The 21,575-nt window shown below is 33.3% G+C and overlaps 1 non-coding gene across 1 annotated transcript; it reads left to right on the top strand.

Annotated features, from left to right (window-relative positions):
* Positions 1-21,164: 21,164 nt before the first annotated feature.
* Positions 21,165-21,271, top strand: LOC128040239 (small nucleolar RNA R71). Its single transcript, XR_008194897.1, has one exon. It is a non-coding gene; the product is annotated as a small nucleolar RNA R71 (small nucleolar RNA).
* Positions 21,272-21,575: the final 304 nt, after the last annotated feature.

Raw genomic sequence — 21,575 nt, 5'->3', positions numbered from 1 at the left:
AGAACCACAAATATCAATGTGTTCCACCGCTGATACGCAGTATCTCTCAAGAGTGAAACCGCACATTTAATACATTCATCCAGAGTACAAGACAATTCATTAAATACTCATATCGTGTTTTCAAGCCAAAATTCAGCTCTCTCTGCATAATCATCGATAGTGGCCTTGAATTCTTCAGCCCGTATTTATGAATCTTATCAACTGGAGGTTTACTTAATCGTATCAAATCAACAACTTGAGGCATCATAGGTATTTGCGGGGGTGGAGGTTGTTGAGTAGCCAGATTCGTTGGAACAAACTCTAAAAACCACCCATTCATCATCTGGAAGAAGGCTTGCTTAGCCTCTCCTTCGTGGCTACTCGTAATCAGCCCAGAATTCGATAGTGCTGCCCTTTGAATGGGAGAAGGCGTATTACTTTCCACATCATCAGCTACAGCTCGATCGGGATCCATTTACAACTATACAAAAACACATTTTAATTGCCAGGAATTATCACACTATCGCAGTTTATATATATGGCTTGTATAGCTAGACTCACACGCGCTACGTTAGTCCTAGAATCGACTAAACCGTGGCTCAGATACCAATTAAATGTAACACCCCTAACCCATATCCGTCGTCAGATTAGGGTTACAAGGCTCTACCGAACAAAACATAGTTCAACGCAGTCATTTATTAAAAATGCAAGCACAAAGTAATTTAATCTTCTTTACCATTTTTTTTAAACTTAATTAATAACCAGCCTCTTATTCCTACAAGTCAAATTCGTATATTAAACCATATCAACCCTTAACACACAGCATATTATTTATTAGCATATAAGACAATAGCTAACATTACAACATGGCCAAATATACTTTTGATACTACTAATTAATGCGCAATTCTCCAAAATAACAATAGCTATTTCTAGGCTCAATTGCCAAACCAAACATACCAAATTCATATGCTAAGCATCACGCCAAAATTTCATAAACACAAACAATTCATTTCTCATTTATTCGGCTAGCAAATTAGCATCAAAATTCATACCAATTCCGCCATTTAATATTAAGCTAATTATACTATTTCACAACCTAATAAAAACATTAATATGTCACTCTATAACTATATATATATATATATAACCAACAAAACATACCTAAAACATAATCATTATTTACCACACAAGATATACCATATAACATACTTCCAAAATAAGCTAATTACATGGCCAATTTATACATCATACTTAACATTACTTTCAAGCCATTTCGCATGGCCATATATATACCATTCAAAACAAAGCATATCGAAAATAGCTTATACATCATTTACAAGCCAACTCACATGGCTAATTTCATATCTCAAAACATATCCTATTGACACTAGCCTATACATGCCATATACCCTATATACACAACTCAAAAGTACCAAGTAGATGGTTGGATAGTGTGACGTAGTCTCTGGCGATTCCCGAATTCGAGCTAGCCTTGAATTCACTATAAAACACAGGAAAAATAAACAAGGTAAGTTACAAAGCTTAGTAAGTTCGTACTAAATATACTCAACAATTCATAAAACACAAATCATCAATTTCAACAAATTAATGTATAATTCATGATAATATCAAACCTTCCATAAGCTTATTCATATACTTATATGCAAAGTTTTAACCCTTTCTATTTGAACTTCATACTTACATGTACATAGTTGTACAAATTCATAACGAATTCATACCTTCTTGTAACACTATTGAATACTCAATGTTTCGCACAGTAAATGCCATCGCATAGCTGAAGCTATTATAATCCCACACACTAAGTGCCTTACATAGCCGAAGTTATCTTAGTCTAACACACTAAGTGCCATATCTAGCCGAAGCTATTATAATCCCGCACAGTAAGTGCCTTACATAGTCGAAGCTATCTCAGTCTCACACATTAAGTGCCATATGTAGCCGAAGCTATTCCCAATCGCACACTAAGTGCCATAAATAGCCGAAGTTATCTCAAATCGCACACTAAGTGCAAAACATAGTCGATTAATCATCAAACATGACCTTATTCTCATGTATACAATTTATGCAATATCAAAGCATTAAAAGCATAACTGTAACAATGTTTATCACGTACGAACTTACCTAGGATGCTAAAATGGCGAATCGAGTCGTTTAGTCGATAACTTTAGTTTTCACCGATTTAGGTCCAAATTCCGCTCTTCTTGATCTATATAATATCAAATTCATCTTATTCAATCACTACTTTATTCAATTTAATCCAAAACACATATTTGGGCATGTTTACACTTTTCCCCCAAAGTTTCACATTTTTACAATTTAGTCCCCATTTCACAAATACACAAAATTCATACAATTTAATACCTTCCTAAGCTAGTCAAATTTTCCTAGTGCACATATCAACCCATATTATCATTTATTCACACATTTAACGACACATTTTCACATTTTCACAAATAAATCCCTATTTGACATTTTTGTCAAAAATCACTTAACAAAATATGATAATCTATCAACAAATATCCATTTTTCATCATCAAACATTTAAAAGCTTAAACATTCATCAATGGCACTTCACAAAAACATTGACAACTTCAAAAATTAAGGCATGGGCTAGCTAGAATACAAAGCAACAATCTCAAAAATGTAAAAATCATCAAAAACCGAGATCAAAACACTTACCAATTAAGCTCCCAATTGACCGAACCCTAAAATGAACTAAATGCTTTCTTCTTCCACCATATTCTGCCAAAGAAAGATGAAATGAATCTTAGTTTTGGTTTTGTTTTAATTTAATTAAATTTAAATCACAAATTGCTTAATTAACCCTAATAAAATAACATTAAATATATATATATAATGGTTGTCCATAAATTTCCACTTAAACAACCAATGGTCTAATATCATCATAAGGACCTTTGGTTTAAAAAATCATAGCAATTAAATGATAAAATTAAATCACAAAACTTTCACACATATATAATGACATGCTATAAACACCAAAAATAATATTAAAATAATTTTCCAACCTCGAATTTGTGGTTATAAAACCAATGTTATGATTTTGCTAAAACCAGGCTGTTACAGCATCTGCTTCAGTGGTTAAGAGCTTTGGATGTGTGTTAGAAGTCATGGGTTTAAATCCCACTATTGAAAATTTTTTGCTATTTTTGTTCCAATCGTAATCTCTATTCGTTTTACTTAAATATCATTGTCGCTCAATTTGTAATAGAATGAGCCTACTGGTTTAGTGGTAAAGTGTTAGCTTACTATTTGGTCTTGCGTTTGAATCCTTGCGTGAGCAAAATGACTATATCTTCGCTTCTCTATGTGTGTGCTTGGAACAAAGGAAATGTGCAAGTGTACACAATCGCAACAAGTAATAAAGTGACAAGTAAATGTTGACTTATCGTACCCACAGGGATGAATTCTATTTAAAACACTTTCGTGAAGAAAAATATTTTGTTTGAAGAGGATGATTATAAACTAAGATTTTAAACTAAGTGAACTAAATAAACAAATCTCAAATGCACGATTTCAAAATACGATTTTAATCAATATGACATAATTGTGTTAGATTAATTACATTTTTTGACTTAGAATTATTAAACTCATGTTTATATTATTACGAATAAGTTCACGGAAACTCGGTAATTTGCTAACTTATGAACTTACTCACCTACCAAAATCATTTATCTCTTGACCATATCCCTATGTCAATTCAACCGATTAAACAAATCTTAATAGGCAAATATGTTGTTGCACATACATACTTATTAAATCGAAATAATCTCTTGTACATATCCCTATGTCAATTCAAACAATTAACTCGATTTAATAAGTACATAAAAGACTATGTGTGGTAACAAAGTATCCTTACCTTGAAACAATTTAATCACAATAATCTTGCAAGTTAAGCAAGGCAAATGTATCGTCAGATACTGTTGCTCATCTAACCCTCAACTACCTTGGATGATTAAACATGCACTGATTAATTACTGTGTTCATTAATTACAATTTCAATTCGTTTAAATAATTAATTCATTAGTTACCTAACAATTGTAATGCAAGAATAACTTAGTCATGATTTTACTTAATCAAGCATCTTACTGAGGCTTATAACAACATAACACAATTTTAATAATTTTAACAAACGAAATGTAATCAATCTAACACGAATTAAATTCAAGCTAAATTGATTAAATTAACCATTCCAAAAACATAAATATTCATAGATATGTTCAACATAACAACAACAAAAATTAAAAAGACAGGGAACGAGAATCAAATCCGGTGTTTTTCTGTGCCTTGAATAGTTGCTCCGTTCTTCCTTCTCCGTTGTCCTCATTAACCACGGCTACTATGAACACTTAATTGCTGCTCTAAATAGCTGATGAATGCCCCTTTCCTAAGAGGAGAAATCACCAAGAGAGCAAGGGAATTTTGGAATGGAAAAGAAGAGAGAAAATGGAGAAAAGAGAGGAAAGATATGAATACTTGAGGTGTGTTTCTAAAATGACCAGCCTAAGGGGGTTTTTACAGCTGAGGAGGGCTGCTAAAAATAGCTAAAATTATCAGCCAAAGAGCCCTCCCTTGGCCTACCACACATTTGGCAAGGTTGATAGTTTCACCTTTGCTAATTTAGGCTTGGGGTAAATCTATAAAGCCACCAATTGTGGAGGGGTTTGAATGCAACTTGAACAAGTCTTCAAGGGCCTCTTTGCAAGCTTAAATAATCAACTAATTAGCTAATTTGGGTCAGCTCTTGGGATGGTCTTTGGGCTGTCCATTTCTTGGTCAGTTCGATTCACTCGGTTCAGTTCAACTAGACCACTTTTTCATAATTAATTAATAATAATTTATTAACCCAAATTAAATTAGATATAAATTAAAATTAATTATATTATGAATTAATACATATAATTTTGGACCGTCTTAGGCTGAAATTTAGTTCGCCTCGATACTTCAAATTGCTTCTCAGTTTTGTGCTTCTAGCAGTGTCTGCCGAGCTATTTTTCGCCCTTTGTGCAAATCTATCGAAAATAACCAAAATTCATCAAAATTAATTATAAAATTAACTAAAATTCAACATGTTCATATTTTAAGTGCACTTTAATTATTTTGTAAATATTAATTATTTTTTTGACAAGAATTTTATCTAAACTGTATGATTTTAAGTTAAAAAGTGTATGTAAAAATGTGTAAATTTTCGTGTTTCCATACCTCAAACTTAAGTCATTGCTCATCCCAAGTAATGCACAAATTAAAAAGAATTACTCAGAAAACACCTTTGAAAAATTCCTTGAATAAAATTCTTCCTAATTATGAATTTAATAAACTTATACTCAAAAACAATAAATTTTATAGTTATGCTACTTAAGTATACATATCATTCAAATTAATCTCAACAACTATTATGATAGCACAATTAGACTAAATGCTTCCTTAACAAGACATGTTAACCCTTACCAATTTGATTTTATTTCCTTATTCAAGATTAAGCTGCAATCATTAAGTTTAACTTATGCCTTCATATGTTGAACATAGCAATTTCTCTCCATTAATGTAGGTAGCATGAAAAACTTGAATCAATAGGTCTTTAAAAAGGTTGTAACGTAGCTAGGCTAAAGGTAGGTAAAACATAGGTAAATTTACGCTTTTAAACCTTAGACTTCTCTCAATACACCAACTTACTTTGCTTTCACATGCTCGTTTGTACATCTATTTTCTTTCAAGTACATGTGCTCTTTTTTTTTGAGCATTTTACTGTATGTACTACAATTTTTAGAGCATTTGATACTTCTTTCAACTCCCCCAAACTTATTTTCAAAGAATATTCTAAATAGTACTGTGTCTAGTGTTTGGGACAATTTAAAGATAAGTAAGAGAGAAGTGATGGCTAAATATTGCAAGGGTTCAAATAAAATTAGGCCATATAGTCTCAAAGTTGGGTTTCAAAGGATAAAATTTCATCAAGGTTGGCTTGAAAGGCTCAAATGGTCAAAACAAAAGTAGCCTAAATCATTTTCAACATTCCATGCTTCCTAGGATTTTGCCTCAAGAAACTACTAAGTCAATTCTAGAGACTTAAACTTTCATGCATGCCTACCTTTCTTAAGGAACTAAAAATTTTATGGTACGATTTGCATGCTTTATTAAAAATACATTTATATCATTATTTAGCTCACATAACAATTTATTGAAATAATAGAACTTTATTTATATTAAAGTTTAGCATACTTAATAAAATTTCAAATTATTGAACAAAATATACCCTAATCATAATTAAAAGAACTATTTATTCTGAGTGGAAATAATTTCAATTTTTTGGTCCCCCTACTTAAAGTGAACAATGTCCTCATTGTTTAAAGTGAATAGATACTATACAGCAGGTAGGATTCTAGAAAAGAGGAGGTGAGTCAATTTGACTGCTTATGTACCAAGCTCTTTCTAAGTCTAATCCTAGCCATGTATATATCTATTGCCACACTTTATACTTCGCGACTTGTTCAATTTTATTAATGATTTCCATCTCTTTTTTTATTATGCAAAAATTCGTAATTAATTTTATCCTAAAATAACCTAAGAACATAAATAAAATAAAGTCGAGAGCCCCCCTTTATTTATTTGCAGATCCTTCCGGATTTGACTCATCTTTTGCTCCATCATTATTGTCTTTGCATGAATCGCCTCACTCTTTTTTCGATAATGGGCTCCATGGTTCAAATATGTAATCTGAAAACTCAGGCACAAAAATAAATGGGTCATTGTAATTTTTCATAAGACCACTTCTCATCGAGTCATCGATTATTTTTGAGTATTTCTAGTAAGCTTGTTGCTGCCACTGCATATGTTGCATTATGCCCATCAACTTTGACAGCTCATCTCGAAGATCTGGGCGAAGCGGTTGAGCTCTGAACATTGAAGTCTCGATATCAGGTTCAACTTCTGTTCCATTGGTTCCACCTTATCAGGGACTTCAGCCGATTGCACTAGCTCGATCTCTGTGGGATCTTCTTCTTCTTCTTCTTTTTCGGGATCCTCACTTTCTTCAACTCGTTGCTATAGAATAGAGTCTCTAACTATTTGATAGAGGTCCCAATCTATGATTGTGCCTGGCTATAGCCTGTCTTCTTTACGTTTGCAAGAATTTTAGCTTTCAAGCATAGAATTGTTATCGTAAAGGAAAAGTAAGCTGGGCCAGAACATGAATGTCTAACAGCACAATTTCGCATTTCCCTCAGGATGATTTTTCCCACATAAATGGTCTTCCCAGTTAGAATAGAGTATAATAAGACCATTTGCTCTAATGAGATTGTAGTCCCATGTGAGCTAGGCATAAAGCTGAATCGGATGAAGTAGAACCATGCCTTTGCGAGTGGTGTCAAATATTCTCTTCGACAAGTGTGGATTCCTTGCTTTGACACAGTCCATTTAGAACCTAGAACTGTTAGTTCCTTGAGAATTTCTTGCAAATTTTCAGGCTCTATATTTCTCATTAAGGAGGAATTTTTGTTGCTTTCAAGATCAGGCAATTCAAAGAACTCATTAATAGCGTTTGAAGTTATTAGTACCTTGATTCCACGAACTGGAACTTTCATCAACTCGCTTGAGGTTAAATTCGCAAAGAATTCACGCAATAACTCCTCATCCACACTAGGTCTTTTCTCACAAAACAACTCCCAATTGAGAGTTTCATCAACCTGACGAATACGTGCCATAAAACCAATATAGTTGCTTTCTTTCAATGTGAAACCTTTCTCTGGATGCATCTGTTGATTCTTGAAGATACTCCCGTATCTTGCTTTGGCTTCTTCATAATGGAACTTGTTTTGTGATTCGTCAAATTGGGCAGATGCACGAGTTCTATTGCGAGGCATGATTAACCTGATCAGAAGATGGTAACAATTATTTTCTAAAAAATTTAATTAATATATAATATTAATAATTCAATAAATTGAAAAATTAGATAATAAAATTAAAATTTAGGAGAAAAATTGGTCTTACCACCTTTTTTGTAAAATTTAAGAGCTCTTAAGAAAAATAATTTTGAATCAAAAGATGGTAAATTAAACAAAATTGATGGGTTTTTGGCTAAGGATGGGTGAAAGGGTGATGTGCCGCTCGAGTATGCAAGGCAGCAGCGCGCAGCAAGGGATGGATGTGAGCAGCGTGCGGATTGTTGAGCAAGCCTGGTGTGGGCGCGCGCGGGGTGCTATTGACCAATAGCTGGGCGATGCTGTGGCTAGGGAATTGTTAGGAGGTTTCGACACTTAAGGGTTTTGGTGTTTTGGAGGGAATGGTGTATGAATGAAAAAAAATAAGAATAGATGGGTGAAATTTATAGTGAAAGGAGTAGGAGCTAAAGTAGAATTCTTAAAAATTCTAAGTTCTAATTCTACTCAAATTAAAACTAATCCTATCTCTAAATAAAGCTGATAATAATTAATATATATTATAATGGATATAATTATATATTAATATTATCATCTTTTCTTTGAACCAAAAACATTTATTCTAGATGCTTTTGAAAATATTTACAAAAAAGGCATCTAATTTTTAATATTTACAAAACGAGCAACCAAATTTTAAAAATAATTCAATTAAGTTCCTAGACTTAATGAGAATTCAAAATTGAGTTGCAACATAAAACTTTGATCAAAATTGACCCTTTTATTTGAAAAACTAAAAATTTATTTTGTCATTTAGGTAATAATTTCTTGGGAAATTATGTTAAAATCAATTCCTAGGAAAGATTGGAGAGGTCACAAGCTGTCCTGCTTGAGTTCCAATCTCCTAGACAGAATTTATTTAAACATACTAATCTCGAAAATATACCCTAAATCATTTATTCAAACAGAAGAGCAAGAAAAATTAAATATCTAATAAAATGAATGAGATTTGATTTTGTTCAATTTTATCTCCCCAGTAATGTTTCAAGCGTTGAGCATTAACTCGAAAATTACCTCCCTTACCCTGAAGTTCAACAACTCCGTATGGATAGACTCGATGAATCATAAATGGACCGAACCAATGTGGATTTAACTTACCTGGAAAGAACCTTAATCTAGAATTGAATAACAAGACTTGCTGACCTGCTTCAAATTATCGAACTCGAATGTGTTTGTCATGCCATTTCTTGAGTCTCTCCTTAAGTAATTTGGCATTCTCATATGAAGACATTTAGAATTCTTCTAACTCATTAAGCTGAAGCATTCATTTCTCTTTGGCACTTTTAAGATCCAAGTTAAGTCGTTGGAGAGCCTGGTAAGCTTTGTGTTTTAACTCTAAGGGTAGATGGAAGGCTTTCCCAAAGACTAACCTATTGGTTGACATCCCTAAAGGTGTCTTGTATGTTGCCCTATAAGCCCATAAAGCATCATTCAGTCTTTTGGACCAATCTCATCGGTTCGGGCAAACTACCTCCTCAAGTATGCCTTTGATCTCCTTGTTTCCCAGCTTAGCTTGCCCATTCGTCTGCGGATGGTAAGCTGTAGCGACCTTGTGTTTCACTCCATGTTTATCCAATAATCATTTCAACCACTTGTTCACAAAATGGGACCCTTCATCACTGATGATGACTCTTGGGGTTCCAAACCTTGTGAACACGTGTTTCTGCAAAAAAATTATTACAACCTAAGCATCATTTGTTGGATATGCCTCTGCCTCAACCCACTTGACACATAGTCTACTGCTACTAATATGTAATTGTGACCAAAAGACGGAGGGAAAGGACCGAGAAAGTCAATACCCCAAACATCGAATAATTCTACCTCAATGATGTTTGTTCGAGGCATCTCATTTCTATTGGAGACATTTCCGACCCTTTGACATCGATTACAACTCTTTACGTAAGAATATGCATTTTTGAATAATGTCGGCCAAAAGAATCTAGCTTGCAATACCATGGCTGTAGTACGTGTACCTCTGAAGTGTCCCCACTCAGCGCTGAGTGACAATGGTATAAAATCTTATGTACTTCATCTTCTGCCACACATCTCCTCATCATTTGATCTGCACACTTTTTAAACAAATACGGTTCTTCCCAGAAATAGTACTTCTCATCGTGAATAAATTTTTTCTTTTGATGATACATCTTATCAATCTGCATCAAACCACAAGCTAAAAAGTTAGTAATATCAGCAAACCAAGGGGTATTATGGACATGATTTACCTTCAGTATGTGTTCATCTGGAAACGTCTCTCGAATTGGTATAAGAGGAGAGTCCCCTTCTTGTGGCTCCAATCTGGACAAGTGGTCTGCTACTTGGTTTTCCACTCCCTTTTGATCTTGAATTTCTAGATCAAACTCTTAAAGTAGAAATACCCATCGGATCAGTCTCGACTTAACATCTTTCTTGGCAAGTAAATACTTAATTGTCGAGTGGTCCGTATAAACAGTCACTTTAGTACCTACAAGATAAGATCAAAACTTGTCAAAACCAAACACAATAGCAAGTAACTCTTTTTCTGTTATCGTGTAATTCAGTTGAGCTCCTGTCACAGTCTGACTCGCATAATAGATAGGATGAAAAACTTTGTTCCTTCGCTGACCCATGACAGCTCTGATCGCGAAGTAACTTGTGTCACACATAAATTCAAATGGCAAATCCCAATCTGGTGTGACTATTATGGGTGCCAAGACTAATCGACTCTTCAAATCGTTAAAAACTCTTAAGCACTCCTCATCAAATTTAAACACCATGTCCTTCTCCAATAAATTGTATAAGGGTTTAGCAACTTTGGAGAAGTCCTTGATGAATCTTTGATAGAAACCAGCGTGGCCCAAAAAGCTCCTAACACCCTTTACAGATATTGGAGGTGGGAGTTTCTCAATAACATCTACCTTTTCTTTATCTACCTCGATTCCATGTATTGTTATCCAATTCCCTAGAACAATACATTATCATACCATGAAATGACACTTTTCCTAGTTAAGTACAAGGTTTGTTTCTTCGCATCGCCTTAGTAACTTAGCTAGATTGCTAGGCAATCATCATATGTATCTCCGAATAATGAAAAATCATCTGTAAAACCATCCAAATATTTCTCAACCATGTCAGTGAAAATAGACATCATACATCTTTGAAATGTAGCAGGTGTATTACATAAACCAAATGGCATGCACCTAAATGCAAATGTACCATACGGGCAGGTGAATGTTATCTTGTGTTGATCCTCCAGTGCTACTGTAATCTGATTATACCCCGGGTATCCATCGAGAAAATAGTACTAGTCTCGCCCTGCAAGTATATCCAGCATCTGGTCCAAAAATGGCAAAGGAAAGTGATCTTTCCTAGTTGCCTTGTTAAGCTTCCGGTAATCGATGCAAGTTCTCCATCCCGTAATCGTTCTAGTCGATATCAACTCGTTATTCTCGTTTTCAATGACCGTGAAACCTCCTTTCTTTGGCAGGCACTGGACCAGACTTACCCATGAACTATCTGAGATGGGGTAAATTATACCCGCATCTAACCACTTGATGGTTTCTTCGTTTTCCATCAATCGTCCCTTTTTTCCATCTTCTAAGATAATTTTGTGCATGCATACAGATGGACTAATTCCACCAATATTGGCTATGGTCCATCTAATATTTTTATTGAATTGTTTCAACACTAGGATGAGTTTCTCTTCTTGCTCAGTAGTTAATTATGCTAAAACAATCACAGGCAGAGTAGAAGAGTTACCTAAATAAACATATTTCAAATGTGAGGGAAGTACTTTTAGTTCTAATTTAGGTGGCTCCTCGATTGACGTTTTTGGTTGGGCATAATCCTTTTTCTTTAACTCCAAAGATTCAAAGCGAGATTGCGGATTAAATCCCCTTTGATTAGCTTCTAACAAAGCTAAGCATTCATACTCCTCTTCATCATTTGGAGGATCTAATGACAAAATTTGTTCCAATGGGTCCTCAACATAATTGAGTTCCTTCTCCATGATTAAATCCTCTAAATCGGACACTGCAGAATAATCATCAATTGTGTCAGGAAATCACATGGACATAAAAATGTTAAATGTTACCTGATCATCCTGAACAAGCATAGTAAGCTCGCCCTTCTGCACATCAATAAGGGTTCTTCTGGTTGCTAAGAATGGTCTTCCTAGGATGATTGTAGCTCTTTGTCTGCTTCAAAGTCTAAAATCACAAATTTAGCAGGAAAGATAAGTTTGTCTACATGTACCAATATGTCCTCGATTTTTCCTTCTAGTTGTGCCAAGTGTAATATCCCGAAAACTACTACTGTAATACCCCGAAAATTACTACTGTAAGAAAGTAGGTATCATTGATAGTAAAATATGGAAATAAAGTGACAGAAAGGGAAATTTTGAGTTATGGCAACATTGGGAATTATATTATGACATATTAATTCACGAAAGGATTAAATCGCAAAAGTGAGAAAAGTTTTGTTGCCCAAAAGTAAGTACACGAAATTTGAGGGGTTAAAGTGTAAATATGAAAAAGTTGAAGGACCAATAGTGTAAATATTTGAAGGGTGGAATAATCTAGAAACTAAGGAAAATGGATAAATTAGGACCAAATTGAAAATGTGAAGAATTTTGAGGGACTAAATCACAATTTTACCAAATTAAGTGATGACTCAAGAATGGAATTTTTAAAGATTATAAAGGGCAAAATGGTCAATTAGAAGAGAGAGAAATCTAGAAGGCAATGATGATGTTGGTGATATTTTAGATTAATTAAATAAATAAATATTAGTTTATTAATATTTTAATGTGATTTTTAACTGATATTTTATAATTTTATAATTATTTTATTTAGTATATATATGGAAGGAAAGATGAAGAATCTTCATCTTCTTCCCATGCATCCAACGTATGAAGAGAAAAGAAAGAAAGAAACTTTCTTTTCTTTACAATTTGGTCCTTTTACCAAAAAATCACAATTTTCACTTAGAAATCAAAAGAATTTTCATATCCATCAGGAGAGAAAGATAACAAGGAGACAATGGAGAGCTAGAATATCAAGCTAGATTCAAGAAGTAGAAGCTGGAGGAGAGAGAAAATCAAGTTAAAGATTGAAATCAATAGGACAAGGTAAGAACATCAAGATTTCAATATATTTTTAAGTTTGTTATTATTGAAAAAGCATGGAAATGATGTTATAGTAGAGTTTTCTTAAATGAAGTCTTATGTTCTTGATATATTAGTGAAGGGAAATAAGACAGAGTGATGGAAAATATTATAGAGAAAATGAATAAGGAAGTTATAAACTTAGTAATCAACATTTTGCACTAAAACAGTTTTGGACAGCAGCAGTAGGCTAACTTCGAAAAATCACCATAAATTAATGAAATATAATTATAGGATGAACAAAATATGGACTTAAATCCTGTTAAGTCTAGCTTCTCATAGAAGAAACGGTGTAAGTAATGGAATTGTAAGTCATGAGATATAATAAATTATGTGAGACAAGGTCAGAATGAATTTGGGTTCCCCTGTTCTGACTTTGGAAAATCAGCCAAAATTTAAGAAAAATAATTATAGACTTAAATTTATATGTTTAAAATCCTGAATGAGTCTATTTTCAATATAAACAAATGGAAACATCATCCAAATCCTGTACGAGGAGATAATTAGTTTTTAGTGAAGAAGGGTCAGAACTGTCAGACAGCAGAACAGGGATGATTTTAAAGAATAAACTGTACTTATTAGCTAAAGAAAAAATTCTAAAAATTTTATAGTAAGAAGATATGTGAGTTTAGTTTTAGAGAAAATTAATGGATCTCAATTCAGAGTTACATACCGCAAGATATAAATAATTTTGTGACAATGACGCAAGTGGACAGCTTTGAATGAACAAATAAATAAATAGTGAAATTATAGATAATGTTACATATAAGCATGTTATATACATTAAGGATGTGGAATGGAGAGAAGGAGGAGAAAATATATGACTATTCAACTAGCATTAGTTTTCATTAAAATGGCTAATTTGCATGTTTTAGGTTCAGGGACTAAATTTAATAAAAGTAATATTTTAAGGGTAAATTTGTAAAATGTCAAAAGCGACCAAATTGCATGAAATGAATTGTTTTATTATTTAAATTAATAAATTTAATGAAATATTAATTTATATCAAGATTGAGTGGAAATTCGAAGGAAAATAAAAAATTACCAAAATATCCCTGAATTTTGGTATTTCTACAATTTAGCCTGGTAAGTTCGTGTAACTTGAATTATATTCTCAGATGATTGAAATGTATATATTGGATTGAGAAATTGATTTGAATTGTGAACATGAGAATTTGTGAATTGAATCAAATGGAAATGAAGCTTTGAATTACATGAGTAAATATCGGGTCTCGTAGGCCCTATTTGTTATGAATATAATATTTCGAGGATATGCTGTAAAGAATTATAAAAGCACGTTAATAATTTAAAAGTTTTAATTCGGATGAAATTTTGTAACTTGGTTTAATACGTATGCAAATGTATGTCTTCTAGTAATGCCTCATACCCTATTCCGGCGTCGAATACAGGTAAGGCATGTTACAATGTGACATCGCCAGATTCGGTCATAATGTTTAGACTGAGTTTGGGGTGTTAAATTTAGTGGTATCAAAGCTATGGTTTAGTCAGTTATCGGACTAACATAGCGTATGTAAGTTTAGCTATACATGCCATATTATTACTCGTGATAATGTAATATCTTCCGACTCCAATGAAATTGTTTTGTAAGACAGAGATGACTTATAACCGAGTTGTTTCCAATAATGCTGAAAAAAATTATGTTAAGGTGATTGAAATGTGTTTATGATGAAAAAAATTTAGAAAGGTATGAATAGAAAATTCATGATAAGTATGTATTAATGTATGAAGTAAGACAACCATGAGTTCAGAAATCTAGAAACGTAGAATAAAATGAAAGTTTATATGGTGATATGCTCATCCGCGTTTGCTTGGCGCGCATTTGACGTTATGTGCTCAACATATTTGATTAAGTAAATATGGTAAGTAAATATACACAAATAGATGGAATGTATACACTTTCTTGAATAAGTGTAATCAGTATGTTTATATGATAGAATCTAATGTTTAATTGTTAAATCAGAAATAATATGATGTTTGTTTTATGTCTTTGCTATTGAACCATGAATATTATAATAGTATGAAAATTGAATTAAAAGATCAAATTGAGTAGAACACAGGAATGAGTACTTTCGTTCAGTGATATGTGATGAATTGATGGAAAAGACCATGGTTGGAACATGGCAACATGTGATATGTGATTTCCATGTAAGACCATATCTGAGATATGGCATCGATATCGATATGTGAGCCAGTGTAAGACCATGTCTGGGACATGGCATTGGCATTATGAGATTATGAGAGGTCCCATGTAAGACCATGTCTGGGACATGGCATTGGCACCGAGATGAGAGGTCCCATGTAAGACCATGTCTAGGACATGGTATTGGCACCGAGATGAGAGGTCCCATGTACACCATCTCTGGGACATGGCATTGGCACCGAGATGACAGGTCCCATGTACGACCATGTCTGGGACATGGCGTTGGCATCGAGATGAGAGGTCTCATGTAAGACCATGTCTGGGACATGGCATTGGCACCGAGATGAGAGGTCCCATGTAAGACCATGTCTGGGACTTGGCATTGGCACTGAGATGAGAGGTCCCATGTAAGACCACGTCTGGGACATGGCGTTGGCACCGAGATGAGAGGTCCCATATAAGACCATGTCTGGGACATGGCGTTGGCACCAGGATGAGAGGTCCCCCGTAAGGCCATGTCTGGGACATGGCATGGGCATCGATATGAGAACTCCCATGTAAGACCATATCTGGGATATGGCATTGGCAGTACAGGAAACATCTCATGTAAGACCATGTCTAGGACATGGCTTTGGCATGTTATTATCAGACAGGAGACCTGAGTATCCTTAGTATTCTAGTGATTCAACGAGCTAGTAAAGAAATTATGTTACATGAATGTTCAGATGAAAGTACAATAAACAGATTCAGGTAAGTATAAGGATTAAGAATATTTCAGTTATCCGTTGAGAAAAAAATTTCAGCAAGGAAGGAGTAAGTTATAATCATGAGTTGTTTAAGCAAGCTAGTAAGTAAACAAGTAAGAGAGTAAATAAAGAATAACTTAAATTTGATGAGACAAAATATTCAGGTATGATACCTAAAAGAATGTATGTATTAACTGGAATTTTTTTTACTAAGTGGAATAAAGTGAGGTTCGTGATAACAGAATTAGTCAGAGAAATGATAATTAAGTGTTAAGATGTCTGTGTGTGAAGGTTACAGTCGAAATGAACATGACGATCTTTTCTGGATATTATATATATTCTTTTATCCTCAGAGATATGTATGTGTAATTGTTCAGTTCTGATAGAGTTCTTATGTTGTGAGAATGTTAGCTAATTATAATGTTAGACGAAAGCCCTGTTGGTCTGGTCAGTTTATGACTGGTTATTGTTCTTTTTTGCATGCATATTTAGAAACTGTATTGTTTTGCTAAAAGAAATATTGTGCTGATGACTAAACATGATATGTGAAGTACATGATATGGATTATTAGTAAATTACGGATGAATAATGAAATTTGAGATATAATACATGTATTAAAGATAGAGAAGATATAAATATACGGATTATTGGTACAAGGATTAAATTGTAAAGGATGTAAAAGCATTATGCGAAAAGTGTAAAAGTGATATGCATGCATGATATAATTTGCCCAATTAGATGAGATTAGAACTACTAGGATATTAGTGGTATATCATTAAAGGATCCTAGCACACTCTCTGATTAATAGCACGCTAGTGCTCTCCAATTATTAGCACATTTATGTTCTTTATATAACACTTTAGTGCTTTCTATTTAATAAAGCATAATAATGCACCTTCGTATCAGTTTCGTATATCCTAAGTGTTCTGTCTAATCTACTGGGCCTCTGCTAAAAAAAAAGATAAATAATTTTTGCTACAAGGAAAATGTTTACCTCTGATTCATGTTTAAAATATTGAATTAAAAATAAATTGTGAAATGAAAGGATAGAGAATGAATACAAATACTAAGCTAGGTAAATATGTGCGAAGGAACTATAGAATTATAGAGATTATTTTAAGAAAATTAAATGAAGAAAGGACTTACGGTTAAGTGGAAAGAGAGGAAATAAGAGCTCAATTAAGTAAAAAGAAGAACATTATTGAAAAGGAAGTACAAAATGATATAAAAACTAGATATGTTAGTGATAAGAATAGATAGAAAAGGATAATTGAAAGAATATAGAAATGATGAACTTCATGATCAAAACAAAACAAGGAAGTTTTGAGGACGAAATTTATTTTAAGGGGGAGAGAAATGTAATATCCCGAAAATTACTACTGTAATACCTCGAAAATTACTACTGTAATACCTCGAAAATTACTACTGTAATACCTCGAAAATTACTACAGTAAGAAAGTAGGTATCCTTGATGGTAAAATAAGGAAATAAAGTGACAAAAAGGGAAATTTTGAGTTATGGCAACATTGGGAATTATATTATGACATATTAATTCAAGAAAGGATTAAATCGCAAAAATGAGAACAGTTTTGTTGCCCAGAGTAAGTACTCGAAATTTTAGGGGTTAAAGTGTAAATACGAAAAAGTTAAAGGACCAATAGTGTAAATATTTTAAGGGTGGAATAATCTAGAAACTAAGGAAAATGGATGAATTAGGACCAAATTGAAAATGTGAAGAATTTTGAGGGACTAAATCACAATTTTACCAAATTAAGTGATGATTGAAGGATGGAATTTTTAAAGATTATAAAGGGCAAAATGGTCAATTAGAAGAGAGAGAAATCTAGAAGGCAATGATGATGTTGGTGATATTTTAGATTAATTAATTAAATAAATATTAGTTTATTAATATTTTAATTTGATTTTTAAATGATATTTTATTATTTTATTATTATTCTATTTAGTATATATATGGAAGAAAAGATGAAGAATCTTCATCTTCTTCCCATGCATCCAACGTATGAAGAGAAAAGAAAGAAAGAAACTTTCTTTTTTTACAATTTGGTCCTTTCACTAAAAATCATCATTTTCACTTAGAAATCAAAAGAATTTTCATATCCATCAAGAGAGAAAGATAATAAGGAGACAATGTAGAGCTAGAATATCAAGTTAGATTCAAGAAATAGAAGCTGGAGGAGAGAGAAAATCAAGTTAAAGATTGAAATCAATAGGACAAGGTAAGAACATCAAGATTTCAATATATTTTTAAGTTTGTTATTATTGAAAAAGCATGGAAATGATGTTATAGTAGAGTTTTCTTAAATGAAGTCTTATGTTATTGATATATTAGTGAAGGAAATAAGAGAAAGTGATGGAAAATATTATAGAGAAAATGAATAAGGAAGTTATAAACTTAGTAATCAACATTTTGCACTAAAACAGTTTTGGATAACAAAGAGAGGCTAACTTCAAAAATCACCATAAATTATTGAAATCTAATTATAGAATGAAAAAATATGGACTTAAATCTTGTTAAGTCTAGTTTCTCATAGATTAAATGGTGTAAGTAATGGAATCGTAAATCATGAGATATAATAAATTATGTGAGACAATGTCAAAATGAATTTAGGTTCCCCTGTTCTGACTTTGGAAAATCATAAAAAATTAGAGAAAAATAATTATGGGCTTAAATTTATATGTTTAAAATCTTGAATGGGTTTATTTTCAATAGAAACAAACAGAAACATCATCAAAATCCTGTACGAGGAGATAATTAGTTTTTAGTGAAGAAGGGTCAGAACTATCAGATAGCAGAACAGGGATGATTTTAAAGAATAAATTGTACTTATTGGCTAAACCAAAAATTCTAAAACTTTTATAGTAAGAAGATATGTGAGTCTAGTTTCAGATAAAATTAACGAATCTCAATTCGAAGTTACATAGCTCCATATATAAATAATTTTGTGACAATGGCTCAAGTGGACATCTTTGAATGAACAAATAAATAAATAGTGAAATTATAGATAATGTTACATATAAGCATGTTATATACATTAAGGATGTGGAATGGAGAGGAGGAGGAGGAAAATATATGATTATTCAACTAGCATGAGTTTTCATTAAAATGGCTAATTTGCATCTTTTAGGCTCGAGGACTAAATTGAATAAAAGTAATATTTTGAGGTAAATTTGTAAAATGTCAAAAAGTGACCAAATTGCATGAAATGAATTTTTTATTATTTAAATTAATAAATTGAATGAAATATTAATTTATATCAAGATTGAGTGGAAATTCGAAGGAAAATAGAAAATTACCAAAATATCCCTGAATTTTTGTATTTCTGCAATTTAGCCTGGTAAGTTCGTGTAACATTAATTATATTCTTAGATGATTGAAATATATATATATTCAATTGAGAAATTTATTTGAATTGTGAACATGAGAAATTGTGAATTGAATCAAATGTTAATGAAGCTTTGAATTACATAAGTACATATCGGGTCTCGTAGGCCCTATTTGTTATGAATATAATATTTCGAGGATATGCTGTAAAAAATTATAAAAGCACGTTAATAATTTAAAAGTTTTAATTTGGATGAAATTTTGTAACTTGGTTTAATATGTATGCAAATGTATGTCTTCTAGTAATGCCTCGTACCCTATTCCGGCGTCGAATACGGGTAAGGGATGTTAGAATGTGACATCGCCAGATTCGGTCATAACGTTTAGACTGAGTTTGGGGTGTTACACTAAGGATCAATCTGCTAATTGAAGTGTAACCGTAGTAGGTGGTGTAACTTCACCAATCCCTAATTTCCTAAATATTGACATGGGCATTAAGTTGATATTCGCACCCAAGTCACATAGTGCCTTACCACAATATGTTGCTCTAATATTGCAAGGTATGGTAAAACATCTAGGATCCTTCAATTTTAGGGGTAGTTTGTCTTGAAGATATGCACTGTATTCCTTCGTTAGAGCTACCGTCTCAAATTCTCCAAGCTTTTGTTTTTTAGACAGGATAACCTTCATGAATTTGACATAGTTCGGCATTTGTTCAAGTGCTTCAACCAGCGGGATGTTGATATGAAGTTGCTTGAGTATGTCTAGGAACTTCTTGAATTGAATTTCTTGTTTCTGCTTCTCAAGTCTTTGAGGGTAGGGTGGTGGAGGTTTCTTTACTGGAACTGGTTGATTCGTTTTCTGTGGCAATTTTCATCTACTGGAATTATTAGTTTATTAGAATTAGTTGGTTCAGAAGTTACCTTGTCGGATTTTGTAGATTCAATTTTCAGCGAAACTGGAATTTCAACACTCGGTTGAACTTCCTCTGAATCTTGAGCATCAGCTGGCTCCTTCTCAACTTTGACGGAATTTGGCTCTAAAGTCTTTTCGCTCCTCAATGTTAACGATTTACAATGCTCCTTCCCTGGATTCCTCAGATTTTCCATATCACTAGGTAAAGCACCTTGTGGTCAGTTTCTGAGTTCAGTTGCAAGCTGGCCCACTTGATTCTCCAAATTCCTTAGAGAGGCATCATTTTTTGCCATGTATGCCGACGATAGATTCTCTAGGCTATTGGACGGTTCAGCTTGGGTTGGTTTCCGAGCTTGTTGGGAAAAACTAGGTGGCCGAGTTGATCTAGGTTGGACATAATTGTTACTGGTTCCTGCCCATTGGTTACTCCAGTTAAAATTCGGTGGTTTCGCCATGATGGGTTATAGAAATTGGATTGTAGCCCTTGCCTTCCTCGATTTTGGTTTTTGTTACCCATGTAATACACAGATTCTAGGTTCGACGGACATTCCTCGAACAAATGTCCTTCCCCACAATAAACACAGGCTACATTTTCAAATTGATTCAGTGGTTGTGCTGCAAAACTATTACACCCATTAGTAGTAAGATTTTTTAACATTGAGGATATTGATGATACTTGAGATGCGAGTGAAGTAAGAGCGTCTACTTCATGTATTCCAGCAACTCGTCTTCCTAACACTGCTCGATTGGTTGGCCATTGATAATTGTTTCTGGCAATCCTCTCAATGATTTCATAAGCCTCATTATAAGACTTAGAAAGGAGAGCACCATTAGCAGAAGCGTCCACTACCATCCTCGTGTAAGCATTGAGACTATTATAAAATGTCTCAAGTTGTATGCAATGTGGGATTCCGTGATGAGGGTACTTTCGTAATAATTTTTTGTACCTTTCCCATGCCTCATATAATGACTCATCATCCATTTGTTCGAAAGCAATGATCTCGCTCCTCAACTTAGCATTCTTGGTAGGCGGGAAATACTTCATAAGGAATTTTTTTGCTAACTCTTGCCATGTTGAAATTGAGTTTGGTGGTAATGAGTTCAACCAGGCTCGAGCTCTATCCCTTAGTGAATATGGGATCAGCTTCAATCATAATGCATCTTTGAGTCTGAAGTATCTGGAACATGGCTTCAACTTGAACTATTGTGCCTCAATTTCGGGTCTCCTAATACCCGAATTAAGATCATGAAATACTGGCATGGCATACTGTCTCAAAGCTCTATCCCTGTCATCAGCAAATAAGGATAGGATTTTGAGC

This window comes from Gossypium raimondii, chromosome 3 (assembly GCF_025698545.1).
Source record: "Gossypium raimondii isolate GPD5lz chromosome 3, ASM2569854v1, whole genome shotgun sequence".
NCBI classification, from domain to species: domain Eukaryota; kingdom Viridiplantae; phylum Streptophyta; class Magnoliopsida; order Malvales; family Malvaceae; genus Gossypium; species Gossypium raimondii.
The sequence above is the reverse complement of the archived record's forward strand: the minus strand, read 5'-3'. Positions and strand labels throughout refer to the sequence as shown.